A 27637-nucleotide genomic window follows, 5' to 3' on the forward strand; every position below is an offset into this window, starting at 1 on the left:
ACCATTAATGTTACCCATATTTATGTAAATAAAGCCTTCTTCAGCAAATACTTGTATTACTGTGATTTTTGAAACCAAACTTCTACAAACATAAATAATTAACTTAATACAAATTGTTAGAATTCCAAGTGAGTTTTTGAGTGCAAGTAACGATGTCCCTATTCTTTTCCCTAAATGATAAAAAAAAATAAATTTCGTTTCCCAATACGTAGTTAAATTTCTCGTATTACAGTAAATTTTCACTCCAATGCTATTTCAAATGTATATAAATAAATTAAGATATAAGTGGTCAAAATTTCAACAAGAAAATCATTCAATATCTGAACTCGCATTTTTCCATAAGTAAAGTTCCTTGAGTGTATACAACGTAATCCCTATTCTTTTCTCCAAACGGTAATTAAAATTTCATCAGAATATAGAACAAGTCGAAATACTTCCGTTTTAGTAATTTTTAATACCAATTATTTTTCCAAATAAAAATAACTAAATTATACGTAGTTAAAATTCCAATAAGAAAAGTATTCAATAACTTGACTTATATTTTCATAACTAAATTTCCTTAAATGTAAGTTATCCCTGTTCTTTTCCCCAAACGGTAAAAAAAAAGAAGCAACTTTCGAGTTCTAATTTGATTTTAACTTCTTCACAGTAATCCAGTGTTCCTGATAAAAGGTTTGAAAGATATAATTTCATCGGATTAAAAATTTTACTCGTCGTTTTTCATCATGTGCTTGGGAAAAAGAAATAGGGAAAAACGGGAATGCATTATTATCATCAAGGGTAAAAAATGATACACGATCAAGAGTCGACAGGAAGATTATTTAGTGCTTTCAGAAAAGAAGGCTGAGAAACAGTAGCCGGATAGTATCATTATCAGGACACTATCAATGTCGTTAGGGGATGCAAGGGGTGATCTTTCCATGTGAGATATTGATTATAAGAATGGATAAAGAGTAGGGAGGTCAGAATCATAGAATTGATGTTCTTAATGTTCTTAAAAACAACTTCATTTCAGGAAGAAGAATTGATTCCCAAAAGTATAATACAGTCTTAAAAGTTAAATCCATAAATTTTTGACGACATTAAGTTGTTACAGAGTACTTTTTGAAATTTTTTCTATTGAGAAAAATCCTGCAAACGTAACTTATTCTAACGTAACTCTAAACGTAACGAGATTTTGATCAAAAGAATAAATTATGAGTAGAGGAGTCAGAATCAGAGAATTAGTGTTCTTAAAAACAATTTTATTCCTGGAAGAATTGATTTTTAAAAGCGTAATATAGTCTTAAAAGTTAAATCCATAAATTTTTGACGACATTAAGTTGTTACAGAGTACATCATGGAATTTTTTCTATTGAGCAAAAAATCTTGCAAACGTAACTTATTCTAACGTAATTCTAAACGTAACGAGATTTTGATCAAAATAATAAATTAGGAGTAGAGGGGTCCGAATCAGAGAATTAGTGTTCTTAAAAACAATTTTATTTCTGGAAGAATTGATTTTTAAAAGTATAATATAGTCTTAAAAGTTAAATCCATAAATTTTTGACGTCATTAAGTTGTTACAGAGTGCTTTATGTTATTTTGACTATTGAGCAAAAAATCCTGCCAACGTAACTCTAAACGTAACGAGAATTTGATCAAAAGAATGAATTAAGAGAAGAGAGGTCGTCAGAATCAAAGAATTGGCGTTCTTAAAATAATTTTGTTCCTGGAAGAAGAATTGATTCCTAAAGGTATAATATAGTCTTAAAGGTTAAATCCATAAATTTTTGAAGACGCCAAGTTGTTACAAAATGCTTTTTGTCATTTTTTCCATTGAGCAAAAAATCCTGCTAACGTAACTCTAAACGTAACAAGATTTTGATCAAAAGAATGAATTAGGAGTAGAGAGGTCAGAATAAAAGAATTGGTGTTCTTAAAAACAATTTCCTTCCTGGAAGAAGAATTGATTTTTAAAAGTGTAATATAGTTCTGCAAATGAAATTGATCGAATTTTGATGACATTAAGCTGTTGCAGTGTGTTTTATGTAAATTTTTCCATTGGAGTAAAATCTCACAAACGTAACTTATAAATAAACTTTCTATGCAAAATTTAATGCACAATGATATACCTAATTACTGTTATGGTACACAATTAAAATATTTAAAATTTGCTAAGATTTTTAAAATATTAATGCTTAAGTTAAATGGTTAAAAATCGATTTACACATTTTAAAATATTCATAAAAAGTAGTAACATAGATTTAAGTGCTACTGTTCTTCACAATTTTATTTAAAATAAATCTACGCTATTTTTAAGCGTTACAATTCTTTTAAGAATTTATTGAAACCTTTTGGATTATTGATTGAGAGTATGCCTTGTTGTTTTGAACTGAGTGACTTAGAATTCTTAAGAAGAACAATTTAAACAATTTGAAGTTGTTAACGGAAATAAAATTTATTAATTGAAAATTTTCTCATTTTTTTCTTACATTTTTTTCTTACATTTCTTTCTAATACAATGCAGAAAACTTGAACTTTTCAAGCACTTAATCATATCAATTAAATATGACGCTAGTGAAGATTTTATGGTTGCGTTAAAATCACCTTACATCACTTCAAAATCGGAAAACTTAGTTTTTTATATTGTTCAATTTATTTACCAGTTAAGTTCTATTATACAAAAAAAAGACGTTGAAAAATACGAAACAAAGCAGTTTTTTTCTTTCAGAAAGTTACGAAATTTGAAGGAGTATAATAGTTTACGTTTTCAAAACTTCAATTAAAAAATTCTAAATTTCAAAAGATTAAACTTAGATTAATCTTTTGAAAGATTAATCTTAGATTAATCTTTAGTAATTTAAACTAATCTTTAGTAAAAACTTAGATTTTAAAAAATTGTTATTTTGTTCTTTTTTTAATCGAACTGAAAATTTCATGTTTCAATTGAATAAAAAAACTGATGAAAAAATTAGATAACAAAAAATTTAAAAGTGATTACTTACTAGTAAAGTCAATAAAGATGAAAAAGGCAATTAAAAATTTTTATTCACTAGATTATTTTTGAGGATATTAAAGGTTATTTTTAAAGAGAACTTTCATGAATGGAATTATTTTTTCACATTATGCATAAACTCATTTTGTAACTAATTCTTTAGCTGTTCCTCTTTATTATTATACCACATCTGTGCTTTATCTTTTGAAAGCAATATTAGCGAGCTTAACAGAGTTTTTAACGCTTGGAATATAGCCAGAAAGTAGATAATCTCGGCTGGCTTTTGTAACTGCAGACCAAACTTTCTAGCTGCTAAAGAGTTTCCGCTTTCGCTTGGAAATTCCGCCAGAAAATATTGCTACATTTTTCTGATATTTTTCAGTTTCTCCATCATCAATCTACTGAAAAGCATTTGGCTATAGTCTAAATTCCGTTTTGCCTTCCGCCAAGCATATTCGTCACTTTTATGTTGTAAGTTGGCACAATTTTAAAAATAGTCTTGAAAAATTGAGCATTGAAAAAGAAAAACGGCTCCAAGAAAAAAAAAGTATAAAGATAGGAGAGATTAAAAAGTACTTCGATATCGTAAGATTCTCAATGTTTAAATTAATATTCACAATGTTTAAATTAATATTGCAATGCTTGGTATCGCCATACCTTGTTTCACTTCACTTAGTTTTCATAAAATTGAAGTTTGTAAGTTCAGTTAATTTTTTATGTGTATTTGGGCAAAGTTTAAACGTATAATGAACAGAAAAATTGGCAGAGGAAAATAAAATAGTCTTATTTAAAAAAAAAGTACTCTTTGCGTAAGAATACAGACATTTTTACAAACATTACGCTGGTTTTTAATCAGAAAATTAAATAATTACAAAATGATAATGTTTCTGTATTTCTTTTCTTAAAACTATTTCCGGTAATTCGGGAAAAGAAAAACTGCATTTGCGGTTCTCATATATTTTGTTCTTTTACTAAAACCTATATTTTTGTTAGAAAATTGTGTCTGAAAATTTAAACAGTAAATATGTATCTAGTGCGAGCTCGGTAGCAGAATTAACGGAGTGAATTTTTAAAAATTAATATTCAAAACATTGTAATAACATAACAATGAAAACGATTCTTAAAATCAAAACTTATAATAATTACGATAATTTTTAAAATAAGAAATATAAATCTAATAACTATTAGAATAGGAAATATAAAATACAACAGTTAAATCTTTTTACTTTACACATTTACTCAAATGTAGAATACTGTATGCAAAAAGTACAAATACTACCCCCAGAGTTCGAAAGTGTTTTTTTTTAACGATTTACAATTACCCTTCTATGTTTTAGATATTTAGGTTAAATTTGTTGAAAGAGTACAGTTTATGTATTGTTTATTTCAAAAAAAATATTTTAGGGAATAAATATGGCTAAACAATTACATATATTTTGAGCCAAACACACGATCCATGAGCTTTAAAGCTCCAACTATAAGTCCAAAAATTTATTACTTAAGTAGTAAATTTTTCCTTCTGGAAATAATTTAGTTATTCGCAAGAAAAATACCAGTTATTAACAATGTTTTTTTATTTATATACTAAGTTTTCTATAATCAAGAAAAATGAAAAGAAAAATATTGAAAGTCTTGTTATTTTAAAATCTAATTGTATTGTTCTAATTGTATTTAAACATAATTTAATTGTATTTAAACACTCTTTCAAAACAAAACGTGCGTGGTGTTGGTGCGGCGTTACACGTGTGGTGTTGGTGCTGCTTTAGGGGGGCGTTTGTCAGCTTCCAATTAACCTCTCGTCCGTAGAAAGAGTAACAAAGCCGAGAGAAATAAACCACAATAAATAAAATAGAAACAATTTAATGTTCCTCGGGTAGCCCGGTACCATATGATCCACGGGCTGGTACCAGTCCGCTGCCCGGGGTTGGGGACCTCGGGTTCATAGCATGCATAAAAGTTCGAACATACATTTTTTATTCCAACGGACAAAAGGAATTAGATCTAGTTGAAAGAAAAATCACACCGACAAATAGTGAAATGTTTTATTTTGGAATTGGTCCCGAAATAGTCAAAAATAAGCCAACACTGTCAGCAAGCAAAAAGCTGAGAGTAAAAAAAAAAAAGGTTTAAGAAAGAGTCACCAGAAAATTAATGGTTGATCTCAGAGGGTTAAGAACTTCGTGGATGTCGCGAGTGTAGAAAGTGGGAATGAGTTGTGGTTTAGCAACGGGAAACTTTCGATTTTTTTTCTTCTGTGGATTTGGTCTCAAAATTGTATTGAAACACAGAATATGTTTAATCTTTTGATTTTCATTTTTTTGAATAGATGAACTTTTTGTTGGTATCTCGTATCTTTTCGTCTAACAATATTTTTAGAAAATAAGAAAACGTTCGCTTTAATATATATACATATATATATGATTTGATACAATTTCTATCAAGTGACACCATAAACTCAGGTATGCTCTAAATATAGGCAAGACTATAGTTGTTATAAATCTTTTTATCAGATCGTCTTAAGTAATAATTTAAGTAGTGTTTAAAAATTAGTTATACATTGAGCATTTATTTAGATTCATTTCGTTGGGTAGTCTTCAGTGGTATTCAAAAATATTGTTGCTGTTGAACAGTTAGTTAAACGTTTAGTACTTTTTAAGGATTTATTTTTATTGAAATAAAAACTTAGTTAGGAAGTAATTATTTAAATTTATTATCAATCCTTTTCAAAATGGCTGTAGAAATTTTAAATATAAAGGGTGCTATAATGTCGCATACTGTCATACCAATTATTGATGACGGAGCTTGCCTTTTTCGAGCAATAGCATATAATACGATATTCAATTTATGGATCGAGAGGTGCGTGAGAAAGAAGTGCAACACATAATGAAACATCGGGATGAGTTTTCTAGCTTCTCTCACTACAGCGATGGAAATAATCCTAATACTTCTGCTGTTCTGAAGTTTTCTGAACTTACAGTGTTTAGAGTGACTTAATAGGACAGATCATTTACTGATAACGAAAAAAAGCTATTAATAAATATAATAAAAATAAAAAGATATAATATCAATATTGTATGCATCTATACAATATTGTATGTATACATTTAAAATAACTTTTTAAACAGAAAGGTTATACTATCAAAATAACTTTAAGAGAAAAATATTTTGTGTAACAACTAGTGAACAATTTACAAACAATAAAAAATTTGATATTTTGAACTTGATAAACTTTAAGAGATCAAATTTTTAGTGTTTGTAAATTGTTTGCAGATTTGATATTGAAAAATTTTTATTTTTGTATATGACCTTGTAATTTGAAAAAAAAAATTAAATCAACAGAATTTTTAATAGTGTATTAACACAAAAGAAAGAAATGAGTGATGCAATAATTAAATCCCTTAAAAAAATGAATAGATATTGTTAAATGAAGATTAGCTGCCTAACGTATTTTAAAATTTGCCTAAATTTAATATTATGTATGTTTTGATTTAAAAGCGATTTGTTTGTTCTATGGACGCCATTAATTTATTGAATTATTTTTTTAGTGTGCATTGGAAAGTGGACACTTTTTAAATTTTTTTTTTATGTAGTTACATGTAAAAAGCGTTTTAACAGCTCTTTTTTAAATAGAAGAACAACAACCGTTTATTTAATTAACGGCAAAAAGAAGAAATGATTGATAAAGTACAAATTTATCTTTCAGAAAACAGGTAAATATTTCATAAAAACTGTAGTTGGATAACCAATTTTCCACTTATGCTTAAACTTATTTGCTTATGTTTTGAATTACAAAAGAAATATTCGTGCATGGGATGCAAGTAATTTTTTTAAACTTTATTCTATAGAATCGCATAAGCAGAGGTTATGTAATTATTAAGTGTTCTATAGTGTCGCATAAACAGCATAAGTTTTTTTTAAAATTTTATCCAGTTACGTGTAGAAAGCGTTTTAACTCCAGTTTAAAATACATTACGAACAGTCAATGACATAATAAATTATACTTATAAAATATTTAAAAACACAAAATATGAAAAATATCCAACTTCTTTAGTATATTATTACACATAATAATAATTTTAGAACATTTAGACGAAGAAAATTTAGAGAATTTTTCTAAACAACAACTCTCAAGGCCAGAATATTGATGGAATACATTTCAGAAGCAAATTTTCAATTCATACGAACACCATACTGAAGACATAAATAATAAAAATGAACACGATTCCTGTGCTCAAGTAAAACGAAATCGATTGCAGTCATTTTTCTTAATTTAATTTATTCTTAATACTAAAGCGAAAAAGGGTGATAAAATATGTTTTTCTTCTTAGAAACGAATATTTCGGACTTAATTTTCCTGAAAAATTCTGATTTAAGATTACATGCCTATTATATACTTCACATTTGCCTAAAAAGTACTTCTACTTATCTCCATAAGTTGCGATAATGTTTTGAATACAATTTTTAAAAAATATTTTCTATTGAGACGATGGAGGAACGTTAAAGCGACAGAACCAGCATTTTCTATCTACTCTTAAATTAGGGTTAGTATAATGCTCCTTTTGCTGTTGTATGAAGCTTGAATTAATTCTTGTTGGGAAGAATGTATAATCATGCCTCAGGGATTTGATAAAAAACTGATTATAGGAATATATTGACTACTTATCAAAACAAACAGCCGGTGTAATTAATGACTACTACATGGAATTATAAAGGATTTTGAAAGAGAAAAAAAATAATGCTGGTCATTAATTAACCCTTTAGAGGCTGTGGAAGTATACATCTTACCTGCTTAATTAATTTTTAAATTTATGATGGAAAATTATTTCCCGATCAATGATTTGAACTGCTATCTGTTGATAGCTTCAGAAAATACAATATGTATAAACCAATGAAGTTTTTTTTTTTTTTATTACATAAATCTGGGTAACAGTAAAGATTTGCTTGGGGTCAAGAGGAGAGACCAACACTGGGGAACTACTTTCCCTTGAGAGTTGATGCGTTCGTAGTTTATTATTTATTTTTCAACGAGTTTATAAGCAAATAATTTAGAAATCCGGTTTTTTACAAGCTCATAAGTTCAAGTTTAAGGTCAATTCATTACAATAGGTAAAAATTTTAAATTTCCTGAATAGGGTCTTAAAAATCAAACTAATGTTAAGTAATAAGCTAAATGGATATCTTTTTATAAATCCAACACAATCCTAAAAATAGGCCCGAAAAAGAGTTAACTAGTATGTAAATAACAATAATAAAATTTGACAGAATAACTAAAATATCGAAAATGATGGAGACATGCTGAATTAATAACCGCAATCAACTAACAGACAATAAATTCTAGACAACTTAGCAATTTCAGACGAAATTTTTTAAATAATTGTTAAGTTATATTTCAAAATCAATCTTCAATTCGTAACGACATTTGACAGAAGACATAACAACAATTTACGAGTTTTCTACCTCAGGTTACAAGAAAAGTGAAATTGACCAGCAGCCATTTTTCTTAACTATCAGTCCAATCCCTTCATTTATTCCAAATGCAAAAACAGAAAGAGGCGGACTTTATCTTCTTCGGGGTATGATGATTTGATAAAAAAAACCATGGTTTTATTGCATTATATTGGTTTCTTTAACTGCATTAAAACAAGCTGTTGGTGCAATTTATGACCACTACCTGAAATTATTTTGAAACGGAAAATCAAACTATTGATGCTGTTCATTATTTAACTCTTCTATTTTCCAGAGTAACAGTAAAATTTGCCACAATAACTTAGCAATAATGCAATTTGTCAGAATAGCTTAAATATCGAAAATGTTTGGGGGACAGACTGAATAAATAACCGTAATCAGCTAATAGACAGTTAGTCCTAGACAACTTAGTAAACTTAGACAATAATTCTGAAAGCCCTTCAATATCGTTTAGTTACCATTTCGAAACCAATCTTCAATTCAACGGGAAAAATGAACGGGGTTTTCTATCTCAGGCTTCAAGTAAAGTGAAATCGACCAGCAGTCATTTCTCTTAACTATCATCCCAATCCAATCCATTTATTCCTAATACAAAAGCAGAAAGGGGCGATAAAATGTCTTTATCTTCCGGGAAACGGGCAAAAGGGGTCAAATTCTGACTTAAACGTAGATGTCAGCTCCTTTTCCTGTTTCCAGATATCGCGTCTTGAAATATGGTGGAATCAATGGCTGATTTGTTAACTGTCATCTCTTTTCGGGTGCATCGAATAGAGGGGACATTAGAAGATTAGCCTATCGATTATTGAACGACCTAATGGAGCAAGGAATGCTTCCGTTTTCTCAGGAGAAAGAATAGGAACAAGATAACCATTTACTTACTGACTTAATACAAGAATTAAAAATGAATTATTGATGCTTTTAAAGAAACAAACAATTTTTTTTTCTTTGTGAATGTTCCCTGTATCTTCGCAAAAGCTGCATAGAAATGGATTTTTTAAAAAGTTTTTTTTTTTGCCTGTTTTTGTTTTGAATTTTATTTTGAGACTTATTCCTTTCATATTTGAAAAAAAAAATATGAAATGATATTTTTTATTCAACCCAGTCACTTTGTAATACCTCTTGGGATATTTTGTAAAATTTCAAATGTTTCAGTTTTGTATATTTTGGGTTTAATATTTTTCTTTTAACTTTTACAGTAAAGTATATTTTTATAGCTATCGGAAATTCAATTTTTATAATTCTTTTTAACGTAGATACTCAGAATATTTAATATTTTATGCGAATAATGCAGTAATAATTATTTTCATATTCACATTAATGATAGGTTATAAAAATTGGTAATACATAAGTTTTAGTTAATTATACAGCTGTTGTAAATAACAATAATAGGTTATGAATGATGAAAATCGTTCGGAATGCCTTCTATAATTACTAAGTGAATTCACCAGATCAAAATATAATATTTATTATATCTCAATAATTTTGACTAGATCAACAGAATATTTAATATTTTATTCGAATGATCCAGTAATAATTATTTTCATATTCACATTAATAATAGGTTATTAAAATTGATAATACAGTATAGTTTTAGTTATATATACAGCTGTTGCAAATAACAATAATAGGTTATAAACGATGAAAATCGTTCCGAATACCCTCTATAATTACTAAGTGAATTCACCAGACCAAAACATAATATTTATTATATTGCAATAATTTTGACCAGGTAAACAATCTATATATGTAATTTTATTTAGCTAGTTTTAAGAAAATAAAGGTTATTTTTTCTATTAAAATATAAGAGCGATATTTGTGCTGTTTGTTTTTTGACGAGTTGTTTTGATAATAATGCTAAATACGTTTTGAAGTATAAAAGTAAAAATAACAAGTATTTAAATTTTTTTTTTTAAATGTTAGTATTTTAGAATGTTATGTTTAATACAGCCAAAAATAGTTGTTAAAAAGAAAAAGATATCCAAACTTGAGTAAAAAATGCTAAGTTTAGAGAGTTTTTCAAAACAATTATTTACAGACATATTAAATAAAATTAATTGAGTATAAACTGAATACAAAATTGAATTTAAAAGAAGGTCCTTACATACCTTTAAAAAGATAAAGCTTCAGTAAAACAGAACTGACCTAAAAATAAGAAAACATCATATACGTATACGTAAAATGTGCTAAATATTTTAAGAACAAAATTTGCTCATAAAGTTTAAACATATCAAAGTTAAGTAGATACATTTAATTAATTTATTTTTACAGTTTTAAGTAAAGATATTCGAATTTGTGTAAAAAAGTAGCATTCAAAACGTCTTACATGGTACATAGAGAAAAGCATTCTGGTAAAATTACCGTACTGTATGGTACGACAGTTCTGGTAATAAAATCAAAATATAGGGTATTTGTAAACTATTAACTTGATAATTTTTCCGTTCATATGGTATAGTATGGAAGTTCTGGTTTTTAAAATTATAATTCGTATTACCAAACACTTAGTAAAAAATTCAAAACTGGAAAGTAAATTTATCCAAATAAATAGTTTTTATGCCATGCTCTAAAGTATCATGATTAAATTGGCAAATTTTCCCATATTTAATAAATTTTATCACATATTACAACACTATATTTTACAGTTAACTTAACCAAAATCATTACCAACGTGCTTTGGTAAAAATTGCCATATTTTTTTTGGTGTTTCCATAGAGCCAGATACACGCTGAGTTTAACTATATTCTGGCAGTTTTGACCATACTTTCTTCCACATTGTAATATGCTCAAAAATAAAAAGATCATAGCAGTAAAAAATGTAGCTACCATATTACAGACTAAAAGCAATTATGAATATTAATTTGTGAGAACAATTCTGTTATTTTTGATACAAAATCTCTTCTTGTTCTTTGTTTTTCCAGACTTAATATAAAATTAAACTCTGCACTGTAAAAAAATCCGATCAAATTACGGTAAAACCCATTTTTACCGGAACCTGAAAACCTTAAACGGAGACAGAAAATCAGATATACAATAATTTTTACAGTAACAATTACCGTAAAATTCCTGAATCACTTTAATTAAATAACTTTTTCTGTAATAAAATTTGTAAATAAATATTACGGTATTGTATTTTACGATAGAAATGGATTTTACGGGTGATACGCACAAACTGCTGGTACTTTATACCGTAATTTGATCCGGAATTTTTCAATGTAGCCCAGCTCAATCCACACTTCAAACAAATTTTCAAACATTCATTGGTTGCGAAATATTTACCAACATAATCTTAAAACTGAGCTTCAGGCGTGTACTCAAAGGGATTATGCACACAGAAAGTATTAGTTTTCGGGTTCGTTATCAGTTTCCGATCATGTAATTTAAAGTGAAAATGCAAATTTCGCATAGACGATTATAAATTCTGTACCATAGCTATTGAAGGAGGAAGCGATAATTCAATATTAATTTTATATTTACCCATCAGTTTATTTATTTGATAAGCTATTTCCGAATGATAAGTTTATAAGCCTATCTACAGGCATACAATATTAAGTACTTTATTTACTTAGATTAAAAATTATTATTTAAAGTTTTGGTAAACCAAAATGTATAATGTTGAAGTTTATCTCTAAAGTTAAAACGTGTTAATGACTCAATCATTTCTAGATAACTGAAGGGTTATTGTAGCTTGAGATTTCCTTAGTCAGGAGTTGTACATCCATGAGTTGTATATGCCTGAGTTGTATATGCATGAGTTGTATATGCATAAGTTGTATATGCATATAAATGTATATGAAGGAGTTGTATATGCATGTAAATGTATATACATGAGTTGTAAAATGTATCTTTTATCATTTTACTGTCCTTTGACTTATTCTTTTTCCAAACTTTTCAGAAATTTAGGCTAGCAAGTAATAATTTGTTAATATCAGTTGTTTATGAAGATTACTGTTCACAAATGTGTGTTTTTTTGTATATGATAATGCATTTATTTGAAGTTTTAATGAACCTTAGAACAGAAGAGCGCTTAAAAAATGTTTGTTATTAGTAAACTCTGGTGGGTGTTGCTTTGACTCAATCATTTTATTTCAGTGAGATTACATTGTGCTTTACATATTTGGTGAATATTTTCTCCATACGAGAAACAGGCTTTTGTTCACAGCAAAATGAATGTACGTACTTCAATATTTTTTTCAAATCTAAATATTTCATTTACCAACAAAATTACATTCAAACAAATGATATAATATTGTCATACAATCCTGTAAATCACTTCAGTAATAGAAATAAAGCTCTTTTTAAATATTATAGGTCATGGTCACAATTTAAATTTACGATACTACTTCAGTAAAAAGTGTTATGAATAAATTTTTAGACATTTAATCAACACAACTAATCAAATTTAATACTAAATTTATATAAATATTTTTATAATAGAACTTTTATTCTGAGAAAAAGAAACAGAAGAGCTCTAATATTTTTATTACTTTCTATTTCCTGTAGATATTAATAATTTTCAAAGCAAAAATTATACAATTTAGAGTTAATATGGGAGAACTTTTTTGATCTTGAGTTTTAAATTGCATTCAAGTGAAAAATGTCTGTCAGATTGCAAGACAAGCAAAAAAATATTCTTTTTCAAAATTATGAAAATTCGCAAGATTTTTTTACATTAAGAAATAAAATTGAAAACACTAAAAACCAAAATACCAAATCTAAATACCAAATAAAAAAGCAATAAAGTTGAAATAAGAGCATAAAATTTAAGAATCGAACATTCTTTAGCAAAGAAAAAGAGTTTTATAGAGAATTCTTTGAATAAATGCTACACATTTAAGGTGACTATTCTTTGTAAAACTCACACTTTTTATTCGCTTTTATTTTTTCAAAACGCAATAAACAAGTAGTCAATTCAAAAACTTTCCGAACGCGTTGTTTCCTCTCAAATACACGAATCTTAGGCACGCGTGAATGTCCACCACTTGTTTATTTGTTATTTCTAGATCCATTAAACTTGAAAAAAAATAAAAAAATAGAACTCTTGAAACTTTTTTCCCCACTCTCAACATCAATAAAGTTAGAATGAAAAGAGTTTAAAAAGAATGGGAATGTTTTAACATTCATTCTGAACTTTTTTTTTTGTTTGAAATGTTTTAAGACAACTTTTTGTATTTTATTTTTGGCAACGGTAAAGTACCCTTTTCAATCTTGGTATGTCACACCGGTTTGGTTTGTTACGTTTTTGGTTATTGGAATGAATGGAGCGGACGAAAGAGGAAATGAACAGTTAATTCCGATCTGCAAGTGAGTTTTTATTGACTTGCAAGATGTAAGTGCATAGATATGTTTTTCTTCGATTCTTTTTTCAACCGATCGTATGGCCCATTTTAATTGATTTGGCATAAAAAGGAGAGGATTTGAGAATAATTGAGATGAATTGAAAAGAATTAATATATTTTTAACATGGAAGAGCAATTTTTGCAGCTGAAAGTTTACAAGACCAACAATTGCTATATTTACAACACCTACGTTAAAAAACATAAATTTTCCGGTGAAATACTTAAAGGAGTGATTCTTTAATATTTTTCTTTTAAATGTTTTTTTTTTGGTTTAAAAATAATTGTAATTCGTATTGAGACCGATCTCCTGACAGAATAGCTGATCTTGGTGCCCTTGAGTCTTTTTTCATTCATATCAACACAGATTTGCTCGTAAACTATTTCATCTCTGTCTTTATTCTGTCATTGCGCATGGAAATATATTCTAATCCAGTTTACCTTCTTCAGCCGTTTCCAACCTCTCAACTACCGCGGTTTCGCCTCCCTATTGCATTTTTTTTATTTAAATGTATATAAATTGTGTTTAAACAAATATTAATTTTCCTTAAATTTATATTTGTTTGCAACTGTGCATTTTATACTCTGCTTCCATTTTATTTATCAGGTGTTGTTCTGAAGAAAAGTGTTGCGTTTGAGCACTCGAAGCATGGATACCTTTTTTCCAAGCAAAAAAAAGCTCCCTTTGTTTTAAAGTACCATTGATGTTGTCTTAAAAAATACTGTTTACGTGAATCAAGGTCCCGCAGTGGACTGATCGTTAAGACACGGTTCCCAGCAGATCACCGAAGTCAAGCATCACTGGCTGCAGTCAGTGTGCGGGTGGGTAACCACTTGGATCAGCCTGTGTAGGGACCGAGGGTGTGCGGTATTGGTCCTCGTTAAACTGTTCTTCCGTAAAGTGCGCGACTTCGCGTGCAGGTCGTCGGGCTACCGAAGCGGGGGTGCCATTCCCTCTGCAGAGGATTAAAATTGAGATGGCATGTCTTTGGATCATCCTCAGGGATGTTTCCCAGACCTTCGTNATATTAAAAATGAAAAGCAAATTATATTTCCGAAATAATATTACAAAATAACGCGAATTAATTTCAAAATAACGCGAAAACATGGAAAAAACAACATGATTTTTGTTTTTTGGTATATTTAGTCCACCTTTGCAATGTGGGCAAAGTGGGGCAGGTTTTTTCGAAGGAAGAAACATCAAAGAAGACGACAAAAAAAAAGTTTAGCTTATTACCTCGTGGAACTTTTTGGAGATAAGTTTCGAAAGTGATTCAAACATTGTAAAATGTCAAATGATAAGATATAAACTATAAGTTTGTCAAGAGTATTAACTAATCCAACAAATTGAAAAATTGTACTATAATTTCAGACTAATTACTCTGATGAAAATATAACAGTAAGGTGAAATTCCTATAGATATTTCTAAAATATAAATGTAAAAGTTACATTAAAAAATTTTTTTTTAAGCATATTTTTCACTACATTGTACTCTCGTCGGTTTAAAAAGTAAATTATAATGTTTGGAATGAATATGAATACCTAATTTGGGCGATATTAAAACTGCCTACACATATTTTAGTTGAAAATGTAATTTTGACTTTTGGTCAAAGATCATGGTTTTCTGGCCCACAGTGCATGAAAGAGCAATTTTTGCAACGGAATGTTTACAGGACCAACAATTGCTATATTTACAACGCCTACATTAAAAAACATAAATTTTCCCGTTAAATGCTTAAAGGAGTGGTTCTTTAATATTTTTCTTTTAAATGATTTTTTTGGTGTAAAAATGATTGTAATTCGTATTAGGGCTAATCTCCTGACAGAATAGCTCATCTTGGTGCCCTCGAGTCTTTCTTCATTAATATCAACACAGATTTGTTCGCAAACTATTTCATCCCTGCTTTTACTCTGTCATTGCGTATGAAAATATATTCTAATCCGGTTTACCTTCTTCAGCCGTTACCAACCTCTCAACTACCGCGGTTTCACTTCCCCATTGCATTTTTTTTTATTTAAATATATATAAATTGTGTTTAAACAAATATTAATTTTCTTTAAATTTATATTTGTTTGCAATTGTGCATTTTATACTCTGCTTCTATTTTATTTATCAGGTGTTGTTTTGAAGAAAAGTGTTGTGTTTGAGCACTCGAAGCATGGATACCTTTTTTCCAAGCAAAAAAAAAGCTCCCTTTATTTTAAAGTACCATTGCTGTTGTCTTAAAAAACACTTTTTACGTGAATCAAGAGGAATGTAGATATTTTTACTTTATCAAGGTAGGTTTAACTCATGCTAAATGATACAAGCTTGAACCTGTTTAAAGTATACTTCTGCATGCTAAAATTATTCAGTAAAATAAATGAAATGCATGTCTGAAACTAATACTTTTCATTCGAATGAGGAGATGTGAATAGTTCTACCTGATTTTAAATTTTTTTATCAAGTTTACTAAATATTACTAGAATATATATTTTAACAGAAATTAACTGCTCACATAGTTTTGGCTACTTCTTACCGGAGCATTCTTTAATTGGTCGTTAAAAAATAAATTGAGCATTAAAATGATTAAATATTATAAACGCATTCTAAATAAATTTTTTTTAAAAAAAAGGCAAACCTCATTTCAATTTGTGATCTATTTTCCTTTTCTGATTGGGATGATAGCTACAATTTCCATCATATAGGGATTCAAAGAAGAAACTTAAGAATAATAACTTAAAAACAAATTTTATAATTGGCTCTGAACGACCGACCCAATTCTAAGTTAGCAACTATCAATGCTCAACATTGTAGTCTTGTGATCACCCAAAAGGTAAAGGAACTCCTGGGTCAAGTATTTGGAGAAGCTAGTCTTCCTGGAGACCTTTTTGATGGAACTAACCAGCATTTACGCTACATGGAAAGGAAGAAAATCTCTCACAGTTAGCACAGCATAAAAGGGACTCTAACCCATGATCCGTCTACCACTGGGGACGTTTTTCGTCAGCACTGTGGTAGGTGAAAGCCGGATGCATAATTCATATCGATCAGCCATCACTGGAATTCTAACCTAGTTCACATCGTTGGAAGCCGAGTGCCTTAACTCCCGAGCCACCACTGCTCATACGGTGCGAATCTATAAAAATAAGCTTTATTTATTTAAAAACTTTTATTTTCTTCCAAAATACTTACTCGTTGTTTTCGGGACACCCGAAATTCACGCGGAAAACGCAAGTGCAGGCGTTCATATATTTAGTTTGAAATTGAGAAACATTAGTGAAGTCTAAATTGTTGACAATTTTATTAATTTTCTAAATAATGTGTTAGAGCTAAATAGCTTCTGCAACTGCTGGGACTAATGCAGACTCAAATACTACACGTAAACTGGAGTAAATGTAAGTTGTTAATTACGTTTCTTCTTAACAAATAGTCAATTCGATCTTTCAGTGGAAAATATTCAACAAACAAAGATTATCTGACGTAAGTGTGCCTAGCATGTACACCTGATGCATTATTCCACTCGAATGTATATAATTGATAGAACGCATTCGATCCTTAACTAGTTTAGAATCGAAACTTAATACCACTCCTAGTGTGCTACAGAGAGGTTTATTTGTCAATCAGTATAGCCTATATAGCTTATTGAGCTATGTTTGTTTAAGTACACGAATATAGACAAGACTGCATTCCTGTTTTTAAAGTAAACTAGCAGTTCTCAGTAAATAAATTATTAATGCGAATTTAAAAATCACTTCTTTGGCTTATTTTTAGATGATCATTATAGTTTTTGGAATCAAGTTCTTTCTCAGCTTTAATTGTGACCTACCTTTTTTTCCACTTTTATAACTAATTATTTCGATTATCGATATTGGTATTTCAATTTCTAAAAGAAACTCTGAGTTAACTCACTTTGTATTCTTTCTGTGTAGTTATGCTATCGTAGTCCTAACAATAAGCATAAGTTTGTAGAACAGTGAAATTTGGAGGCAATGAATTCAAATAATAGTAACATAATTTGTTATAAAGCGTGATAAACAAACGAAGAATTGTGTGAAATTATGAGGTAAAAAATTTAAATAATATAATTTGTCATATAAAGTATAATAAACAAACGTAGAATTGTTTGAAATTTCGATGTTATAAATTCAAATAATAATTTAATTTGTCATAAAGGATAATAAACAAATGAAGATTTATGTGAAATTCCGCGGTAATAATTTTTATAGAGCAATAAAATCGCGGTAGAATTGTTTTTTTTTGGCGGTAAAATCGCGATTTTAATTTTATTTACTGTAATAAGGAAACGATTTAAAGTTTTATTGTCTTCCAGCACCGAGCTTCAATTAAAATTTAAGGATTCTAGCTAATTGGAAAGAAATCGAAATTTCAATTGGTGATAAATTTCTGTGGCAATGATAATACGGCAATACGTTTCGCTTGAGCCACGTTGTCTCAGGGGATATATCGCTCGCCTCCCAAAGTGGTGTCCCAGGTTTGAATTAAAGTGATGGCTGGTTGATATAAATTCTGCTCCCGGATTTCAAAAAATCACAGCGCTGACATAAAGTACCCTTAGTGTAAGATGGATTATGGGTTCGAATCCAGTCCTAATAACCAACGGGCTAACCCTTGGAGTTTCTCGTGGTTTTCTTCTTTATGTGAAGCGAATGCGGGTTAGTTCCATCAAAAAAGACGTCCACGAAGGTTAGTTTATACCAATGTTTGATCCAAGAACTCTCTTGCCTTTTGATTTACGTCAAAAATCTACGGGGTTGAACATTGATAGTCGTCAAATCAAAATTGGGTTGACTATTCAGTGCTGGTTTTAAATCAAATAAATTTCGCTTGTAGAGCACGCAGAAAGGATTGAAATTTGTATTATCTAGAGTAGAGCTTCAGTTAAATTTTTACCATTGGAAAATGGTCAAAATTCCAATTTGTGATAAATTCCTTTAGTCGATAAAATAAAAAAAATCGCATCTGCTTACAATGGTCTAGATATAATAAAACCATTGCTGTTTGATAAGAAACATAGCAGTAGTAGAAATTTGAGAGCTATAGCTAATTGAAAGAAGTTTAAAATTTGATTGAAAGATTCCACCTTCACAGACATAAACGTGAGTTTGTAAAAAGATTGTAAGAAATAAGGGCGAATGAAAAATCAGCTTATTAGATATTGGTGCTTCAGTTGAAAAGGCGAAAAAAATTTTTCTCATAAATTTAAACTTATTAAGTACATTTTAAAAAAAGATATGTAATAAGGACATAGATATGAAGATAAATAACTATGAATAAAAATGTTCACGTTTTATTTTTAGAGAGGTGAAGTTTAAAATAGTAACAGATTTGAGTTATTTTATAGTTTCATTCATTTTTTTAATTTTCCACCTGTGAGAAAAAAAGTTATATATTGATTTGTGTAGGAAAAAAAATAATGAAATGTATTTATTTATAATTTTTTTTCATTCAAACTTGTGAAGCAAGCTTTTGAAAAGGGAAAAAAATGAACAGATATTTTTTGATAAGTGTAAAACCTTACAAATACTTGAAGCGTATGATTCAAAAAAATGAAATTTCATTTCTTTTTATATTTGTATTTGTAAGTGAAGTCATTGACAGATAGGTTGTTGAAAAAGTGCTTTTATTATTTAGTGAAGCCTTATTATCGTTCTGTATTTTTCAAGTGTACTTTGATTTAAAACTTTTTTTTTTCATTTTCAACTTCAAATTAATTTGAAAACTATTTATTAGCAAAATTTCAAAAAAAATCTTCTTTTTCATTTCAAAATGTTGATGATAAATTGCGTGAATACTGTTGAAAAGTGGATACTATTCAATCTGAATTCTTTTCTCATGAAGAAATATATTTGAAAAAATCTAGACTTTAAAAAATTGCAACCGAATGAACTTTTATTATTATTATTTTTTTCTTACAATTACTTATACATACAGCACAAGCATAATACAAATGATTTGTTTCATCTTGACATACTTGTCTTTAGAACATTGTATAATTTTTTACAAGTTCAGAAAAAAATAAAGTAAACACTTAGTATAACGTTTGATCTTATGATCGAATTTTCATGTAGTAGGGTTAAATCGTAATGTTTGGAGAGCCTATCCTTATATGTTAATTAATTTGCGTCGTATTTTAAGCAATGAAATCAGACACAAAAACGTATTTTTTTGAATAATGTCTTTTTTGTTGTTGACAGATTTGGATTCCTGATCCAGGAAATTAGAAGAGTAGCAGAAATCAGGGAAATATGGTTCGAATAATTTATGCAGAATAGCAGTCGGAAGTTTGGGTGCCTTAATTCTTGTTTGGCTGAAAGTCTGGTGAAAGTTTGGCGAACTACGCAAAATTTCTCTTTTTGCGTATGGTCTTTCTGAATAATTACGGAGTGAATCTACTTTGAATCGACCAATTTGGGGTTTAGAAGCATCAACAACAAGACATTTAAATTGAAGCCTGAAACACCCTTAATTAATTAGACATTAAGACTAATGAAGTTTTTTTAGAACATATTGTTTTCATGGTGTGTCTGAGAAATTATGGACTGAATCTACTTTGATTCGACCAATTTAGGATTTAGAGGCATCAATAACGAGACATTTAAATTAAAACCTGAAACAACTCTGAGACCCTTTAATTTTTCAAGATATTGCGAAATACGCTTAAAGATAATTTAAAATTAAGACTGCAAAGATATTAAGGATGAAGAGAAATTAACATTAAAGCTGATGAAGTTTTTTCAGAACATCTCATTTTCATGGTATTTCTGAATAATTACGACTGAATCTACCTTGAAACGATCAATTTTTAGGCTTAATTTTTAGGTCACCCATATCTTGAAAAATTAAGAGGTCTCAGGGTTGTTTCAGGTTTCAAGAAAAAGTTTGTTGTTGATGCTTTTAGTTTGCATATAGACCTGTTCAATTAGATCAAGTCCAATATCCTGAAAGACCATGAAGTGAAGATACTCTGAAAAAAACTTCATTCAAAGTATATTTGAGACATTTTAAAATCTGAATACCTGAGCAGTCCTGATTTTAGTTTATTTCTCTAAAACCCTCTACCCTTGCTTATTGGACAGATTATTCAAGTAACCATTAGCAAAACTTGATATGCAAGTTTGCTGGCATCCGTGGTTCCTAAAAATTAGGACAACACTAGCGTGATTTCTTCAGTACCAGTACTGGAGGGACATTCAGGAGATCTTTAAATACTCTAATGCTTGTTACTATAAGAGCAAAATAATGACTTAAATAATACTGAATGACTTAAATACTACTACTATTAATAATAATAATGCAAAGCAAAAACTTTGAGAAAGCTAAAGCAAACAATTATACTAAAAAAACAAAAAGAAATCTTATGCTTCAGAGTTGAAATGGAGGAAAAGTGTCGAAATTTCTCGTCCAAAACTCCTCATATGGACGCACTCGCATGAAAACAGTTGTTGCCCACAGATTGTGAAAGTGAAGATAGGCCAATGAAAAAATGTAAAGGAAATTTATGGGGTAAAACAGGGGAAATCCTGACTAGGAGAGTCAAATTCGAGCCCCGGACTATTTTAACTGTGAAGGAAAAGAAGTCTTTCTATGCTCGAGGCTACTGATGATTTAATCATTACTTTGACTAAGAATGAAATGCATAGTTAAGTAGACCGGGGTAGAATGTTCAATTATGACCTAGATTTAAACCGGGAAAAAATTTGGTATTTTCTCAATCTCTCGAAGATCAACACATTTACATCGATAGCTTAAATTATCATTAGTGGTATATGGATCATTTTTTTTTTAAAGTTCCATTAATGTTAAGTTAACCGTAGGAGATTTTTGTAACTTTTCCGTCATGTACTCCAAATTCAGGTTTTCTCTAAAACATTCGATTCATTTATGGTTAAAAATAAAAATAAGGTATATGATGCATTGTGAAAGAAAAAACGAGCTGTCTTGAATAATTTTTGATTTAATGATCGGATCTTCACGGTCTAGGTATCAATGATTATGGTTCGAGGGAGTAACCTTAAATAGGTTAACGAATTACCACGGACGATATTTTAAGTTACTTAATCAGACACCAAAATGTACTTTCTGGAAATAAACATACCCTTTTTTATAATAGATTCAGATTTCTGACCCCTAAGACATGAGGGGTCAGTCTTGGAATATATGCGCAATCTGTTGGACCATATTTCCGGTTGAACCATATAAGTTGGTCAGGAGAGCGATCATAAGTTTGAACCCCTTAATGCCATTTTTACTTTTTGCGTATTTTGCCATATCTCGAGAAATTTTTAAGCGAATCAAAAAAGATTTGAATATAACTATAAAATTCGTTTATTCAAAGATAATAACCATGCAAATATAATTTTTAATAATTATTTATTATTTTATTAATATTGGTCGGTTTAGTAATGGTAATGGAGTGACTAATTTTTTCATCATTTAAGAGAATGTAATTTTGTAAAGCTAAAATGCAAAATTTGAGCGAAATCGGTCGAATAGATCCTGAGAAATCAAAATTTAAAAAAGTCGTATAGTTAAGAAAGACCATTAATGTTTTATTTTAGGAATAAGAATATTTTTAAGATCAGACTATCTCAGTAACGAATATTCTTAAAATAAATTCACTAGAACATTGACTGTGAAATTAAACCTTCAAGAAAAGTCATGAATTTTCATGTAGCATTACAATTCCTACTATCACAGCGAATTTCGGCCATTACTCCAAATCCCTTAACAACTATAACGCGTCATGTGACTTTATCAAAGCCGCTTTTTTCCTCCTATACTTCAGTCATTTCAGCAAACTCTTGACGAAATCAACCGTCCGAGAGTTAAAAAGGCGGAAAATATATAGCCTCTATGGAATACGATATTCCACCTAAATCGACAGATGGTTGAATCTTATCAAGCATAAAAGTTTTCGTGAAAGTTTTCCCTTCCAAGGAACTTTTTATTTTTTTTTATTTCTAAAAAAAGCATTATAAAGCTATTTAGAGTTTGAAATGGAGATTTGTTAAAGTGTAAAATTTTAAACGGCGAAATTATTTAAAAAGCGATTAAGTCTTATTCAGGTAAAGCATATATTTTTTTTTTTTAACGAAAGGGAAAAAATGAAAAATTCCGTCAAAAGTTGTCGGCTAAGGTCGTTAAAAGCCAATTTGGTAATCGTTGAAATAATATCGTCGTTTATATTCTGAAGTTGTATTAATTTACATAAAAAAATATTTTTCTTTTCCTTACGTGAAATGTTTAATTTGTGAAAATTGTTTTGTGAAAAGTCTTGTAATTTTAATTGCTTTAATTATCAGCAATTATGGATATTTTTGCTTCGGTGATTTTGATTTTTCTCCTTATTTTTTTTCTCTTTATTTTTCTCTTTATTTTCTTTTTACTTGGCAATTTTTTTTCAAATTTGGATTCATATCATAATGGTTCACCGGAAATTATGATTTTTAAAATTATAGTTCTTATAACCACACATTAGTTAAAAGTAAACCTTACCAAACAAATGGTTCCTATGCCATGATCTAAGGCAGAGGTCGCCAAAGTGGTCTATATAGACCCCCAGGGGTCTATTTAACATAAGCGGGGGTCGATCTGAGCCAGGGAGTTGAATGGGGGTCGATCCGAACCGGAAGGGTCAATTGGTCGAAGGATTATCAGTATTTTTCAGATATGTGAGAATAAGAAATAAAAGAAGAAGACTTGGAAATATATACAGGTAATCTTCAAAAATTGAGCGACGATTTTAAGCTGCGTTTTGTTGATTTGGAAAACATTGACATCCCTGATATTGTGCCATTTTCTGCTCAAGTTGAAAACGTGGACATGAACCTGCAAGATGAGCTTTGCTGAATTATTTTGGGGATTTGAAGCAAAGACGCTTTTTAAAAATTTTACAATAAGCAAATTTTGGACAAATATAAATATAATACAAAAGTATGTAAAACTTTACGAAATAGCTCAACCATTTATGCTAGCATTTCCAAGTTCCTATATGGTTGAAGCCGGTTTCAGTCACGTAAATCCAATCTTATCTAAGAACAGAAATANCACATTTATCAAATTTTATCATACATTATGAAACCATAAAATATTGTTAATTTTGCCACAATCATTATCAAAGTGCTTTGGTGAAAACTACCGAGTTATTTGGTGTTCCCATAGAATCAGAAACACGGTAAATTTTATCATTTTCTGGTAATTTGGAGGTCAGTGTAGTGAGTATGATAAATCATCTGTGTTTTCTTTTGATTTTTTTACTTATTTTTTAAAATTTCGCAACCATTAAATTAATTAGCTTTTGTGTATAAGTGAAGTTTGGAAATCAAAATTTCGACAATTTTCAGACTAGCTAGGACTCTTCTATTAGAGGAAATTTCTATTAGAGCTCTGTGATGAATTACAATGCAAGTTTGAATCATTTCTTAACCATTACAATGAGAATCTTTGCAACATTTTTTACAGAGAAGTAATCGTCAATCAAGACTTTAACCACTTTCGATTGGAGCTCTCTGATACCTTAAGTTTCATTCGTATTCTGATTGCTACAAATAGAATTCATCGCGATACTATCTTCAAAAGAAATTTATGGTAACTCAAGATTTTAAACACATTATGAGTAGGAAAAAAATAAATTGGAAATAAAATAGAATAAATAAATATGGTTAAAATCACATGATTTAAACACATCTATTATTCCGGGTACTATGGGTTAGTTATGGGGTTGATGTAAATTGAGAACAGGAGAGGAAAGAACAAAATATTTGTGGAAAAAAACCCCAAGAAAAATCAGAACCTTTTGTACAGATTTACATAGAGGAACCATTTAAGACATCAGTTTTAGCATGAAATTGTTGAGAAAGAATTTCAAGCAATATTAATAATAATAATAATAATAATAATAGTAATAACAAAAAAGGAATTAAAGAGACATAAAATTATAGTTGAGAGATATTTTAAATGTTTAACATTAAAATTAAAAATAAAAGAATGTATTTTTTACTATATATCATAATTATATAAATTATGGCTATTTATTTTTAAAATAAATGTCTCATTTTCATTGATGTAAATAATGATGCTAATAGAATATAAATGAGTAATGTAAGCAAACATAAAATTTTGACTAATTTGTATTAACAACATATTTGCATTATTGGTTTCCTTTTTTTTTTCTCACAAAAACCTATTAGGAAAGAAGATTTTTTTTATGTATGTTGCCCATTTATCTTTAATCTCATAAGAGTAGAATGTTTGTTCTACTATGTTTGTATTATCTCTAAATCTACTCACGTGTTTACTCTAAATTACGCGTTTAAACATAGTAAATGGTTCCCGGATTAGAGTTACATAGCAACAGGCTGAAGAACTTCGGTTAAGAGCCTCATGTGGTCAGTTTCTCATGAAATATTATTTGATTTTTCGTGAGTTTTTCAAAGAAAGAACTTTATTTATTTTCAGTATCCTTCAACAATTTAAAAGCGTCGAATAAATTATTGCTTTTAATATAAATGTAAACATTAAGTAAGTGAAAGAAAATTTTATTAAAACTATTAACATATATCTAATATTATTCGATTGTTTTTTTCAGTTTGCTTAAAAGACGAAAATCTATTTGAATTCCATTCATTGCCTCTTTAAATGAAAATTATTTTTATTGTATTTTGAAAATATTGAGGAATTTTAAATAATTATGCATGTTTTAAAAAGATAAAATAATTTAAAAATGAAATTTTTTTAAAAACATAATCAATTTTGAATGATTTTCCTTTCTAAGAAGAAAAATACAACTTAATATAAAATAGAAATGTTTTTTTGTACTTCAAAAGCGAATAATTTGCACAATCGATTTACATCAACTAAACTGCCATGCAGTTGAGAAAAAAAAAATGTAAGTGCTTAACAGCCGGCATCGATAAACTATTTTCTTTTTTTTTCTAATATTATCTAAGCTGAAGTAGAATTTCAGAAAACTTATGTTTGTTGTTGTTTCTCATGACACTAGAACTAACCAAGCTCTCCAACCATTAGCTTTTGCAAATTAAGTCAGGAAGGTGCACCCATTATTTGACAAGAGAGCACCGCAAGGGTGTCAGCTGAGAGCCCCAAAGATAAATGGTAGAACCATATATCTGATGCTCTCATTCATGAGGCCACTTCTTCAATTTAAACTTAGATCTGAAGGGTAAGGAAATTTTTCGAAAATCCCTGTACACATGGTACTGCTCAGCGATCGATAACATGACTTGCGAATCGGTAGATTTTACGAGCACGTATATCGCATATACTCGGTGGGTCTAAGTGAAGTCGAAGTTTCAACCCTGGCTCCTTTGAACCGGAATCAGATTCTCTAACTACTGGACTACCCTGGACTAGAACACAAATAAAAAAATTGTTTCCTGAAAAATTCAAAACAATTCAAAACAAAGGTATTAGTGACTCAGTATTATAATAATTAGTTTCTTTTTGGTGAATGCCTTATAGTATTAAATGAGATAGCGTATGAATATGCATTAATTAATAATTAGCATAATTTTTCTAAATTTTAAATGTGCAAGTTTAGAATATTTTATATTTTATATCCGTCGTTGAACAGCCGGCACAATTTTGTGTTTACGACAATTAATATTCATCTCCGTAGCGTAGTAATTTTGAATCAGCCCAGAAGACAAGGAAATTCCTGGATCAGTACCCCCAGAGGTTTTGATTTGTTATGGGAACATGGAGGACTTTGAGACTCGACAGATTTAACGTGCATCAGTCACGGGGAGTCTTCGGCCGACGGAGATCAAACCCACGAACTGGACATGGGCCCAATGCCCTAAGTTTAGAATATTGAAAAACAACACTGCACGAAACTGAATGTAGATTAAACTGTTTAAATTTTGTTTGTCATTCATTTTTTATTAGTTGTAAACTTGTTCAAGTTTTGCTGAAAGCTCTCTCAATTTTTTTTCTTTCAAAAATATTGTTTTTAATAAAGCTAAAATGAAATTTTTGAATAACACATTGTCTTTAACAATATTAAATTAAAAAAAAAGAGTATAAACTGAATGAAACAAAAAATATTTAATATACTGGAAATTCTCGAATAACAAAGGGAAGAAATGAACTAACATAACTGTAGATAACGTGTTTTTTTTAATAAGATACCTAAAAAAAAATTATGTCAACACACGAAGTTAACAGTGGAGGAGATAAACGAACAAGATGTTATTAAATATTTATAAAGCCATTTTCATAATAAATAATATTTTCTATGCTTTCAGACAATAAAAAATCATTTTGATAAAATATTCATTTAATTGTCATTTTGGGTTGACATCTTATTTTCTTTAAATATTTGATTATAGGAAGGTTGCGTAGATTTTTTTTTTGTTGGAAATTGCTTGCTTTTTATGTAGCATTCAGGGCCCATCAAACTCAGAGTGTTTTCTTCAATGGAGAGACCATAAATATAAAAACTGTCAAACTGATGGTGAAATAATGATTTATTGTTGGTAGAAGTGATTTTCACAAAAGGAGCCATAGCACATTATTTATACATTCTTTCTGTAACCAGGAAGGAAAATAACGATAAGTAAATGAATTCAGAAAATTGACGTAAAAGGATATTGAATATATATCTAAAAGGTAAACTCAGAATAATAATAAGAGTTATATTGTACTTTTTTTTAAAATGTATAATTTAAATTTCGTGTTGTAGGTAAGTGGTTCGATTAAAATGTTTCATGAAAGTTTTAACCCTTTGACGCGTATTTTTAGGAAACATTCTTTAATACATTATTCATTATTTTGTATTATTTAATGTCAAAATAAGTGAAAAAATATTATATTTAGCATTTTAATAATTTATAGTTGTGA

At 29.1% G+C, this 27637-nt stretch overlaps 1 protein-coding gene across 3 annotated transcripts in view; it reads right to left on the minus strand.

Annotated features, from left to right (window-relative positions):
* The window catches only part of LOC107449163 (EGFR adapter protein), a 198626-nt gene that overhangs the window by 60409 nt on the left and 110580 nt on the right, over window positions 1–27637 (minus strand). For 2 of the 3 annotated variants that reach the window (XM_043039495.2, XM_071182391.1), the window contains one exon: window positions 10549–10585. The exons of the other annotated variant lie outside the window; for it this stretch is intronic. The gene's annotated coding sequence lies outside the window, so the exon portion shown is untranslated. The remainder of the gene's footprint in view (window positions 1–10548; window positions 10586–27637) is intronic. 3 annotated transcript variants of the gene reach the window in all.

Source organism: Parasteatoda tepidariorum, chromosome 1 (genome assembly GCF_043381705.1).
Source record: "Parasteatoda tepidariorum isolate YZ-2023 chromosome 1, CAS_Ptep_4.0, whole genome shotgun sequence".
NCBI lineage: Eukaryota > Metazoa > Arthropoda > Arachnida > Araneae > Theridiidae > Parasteatoda > Parasteatoda tepidariorum.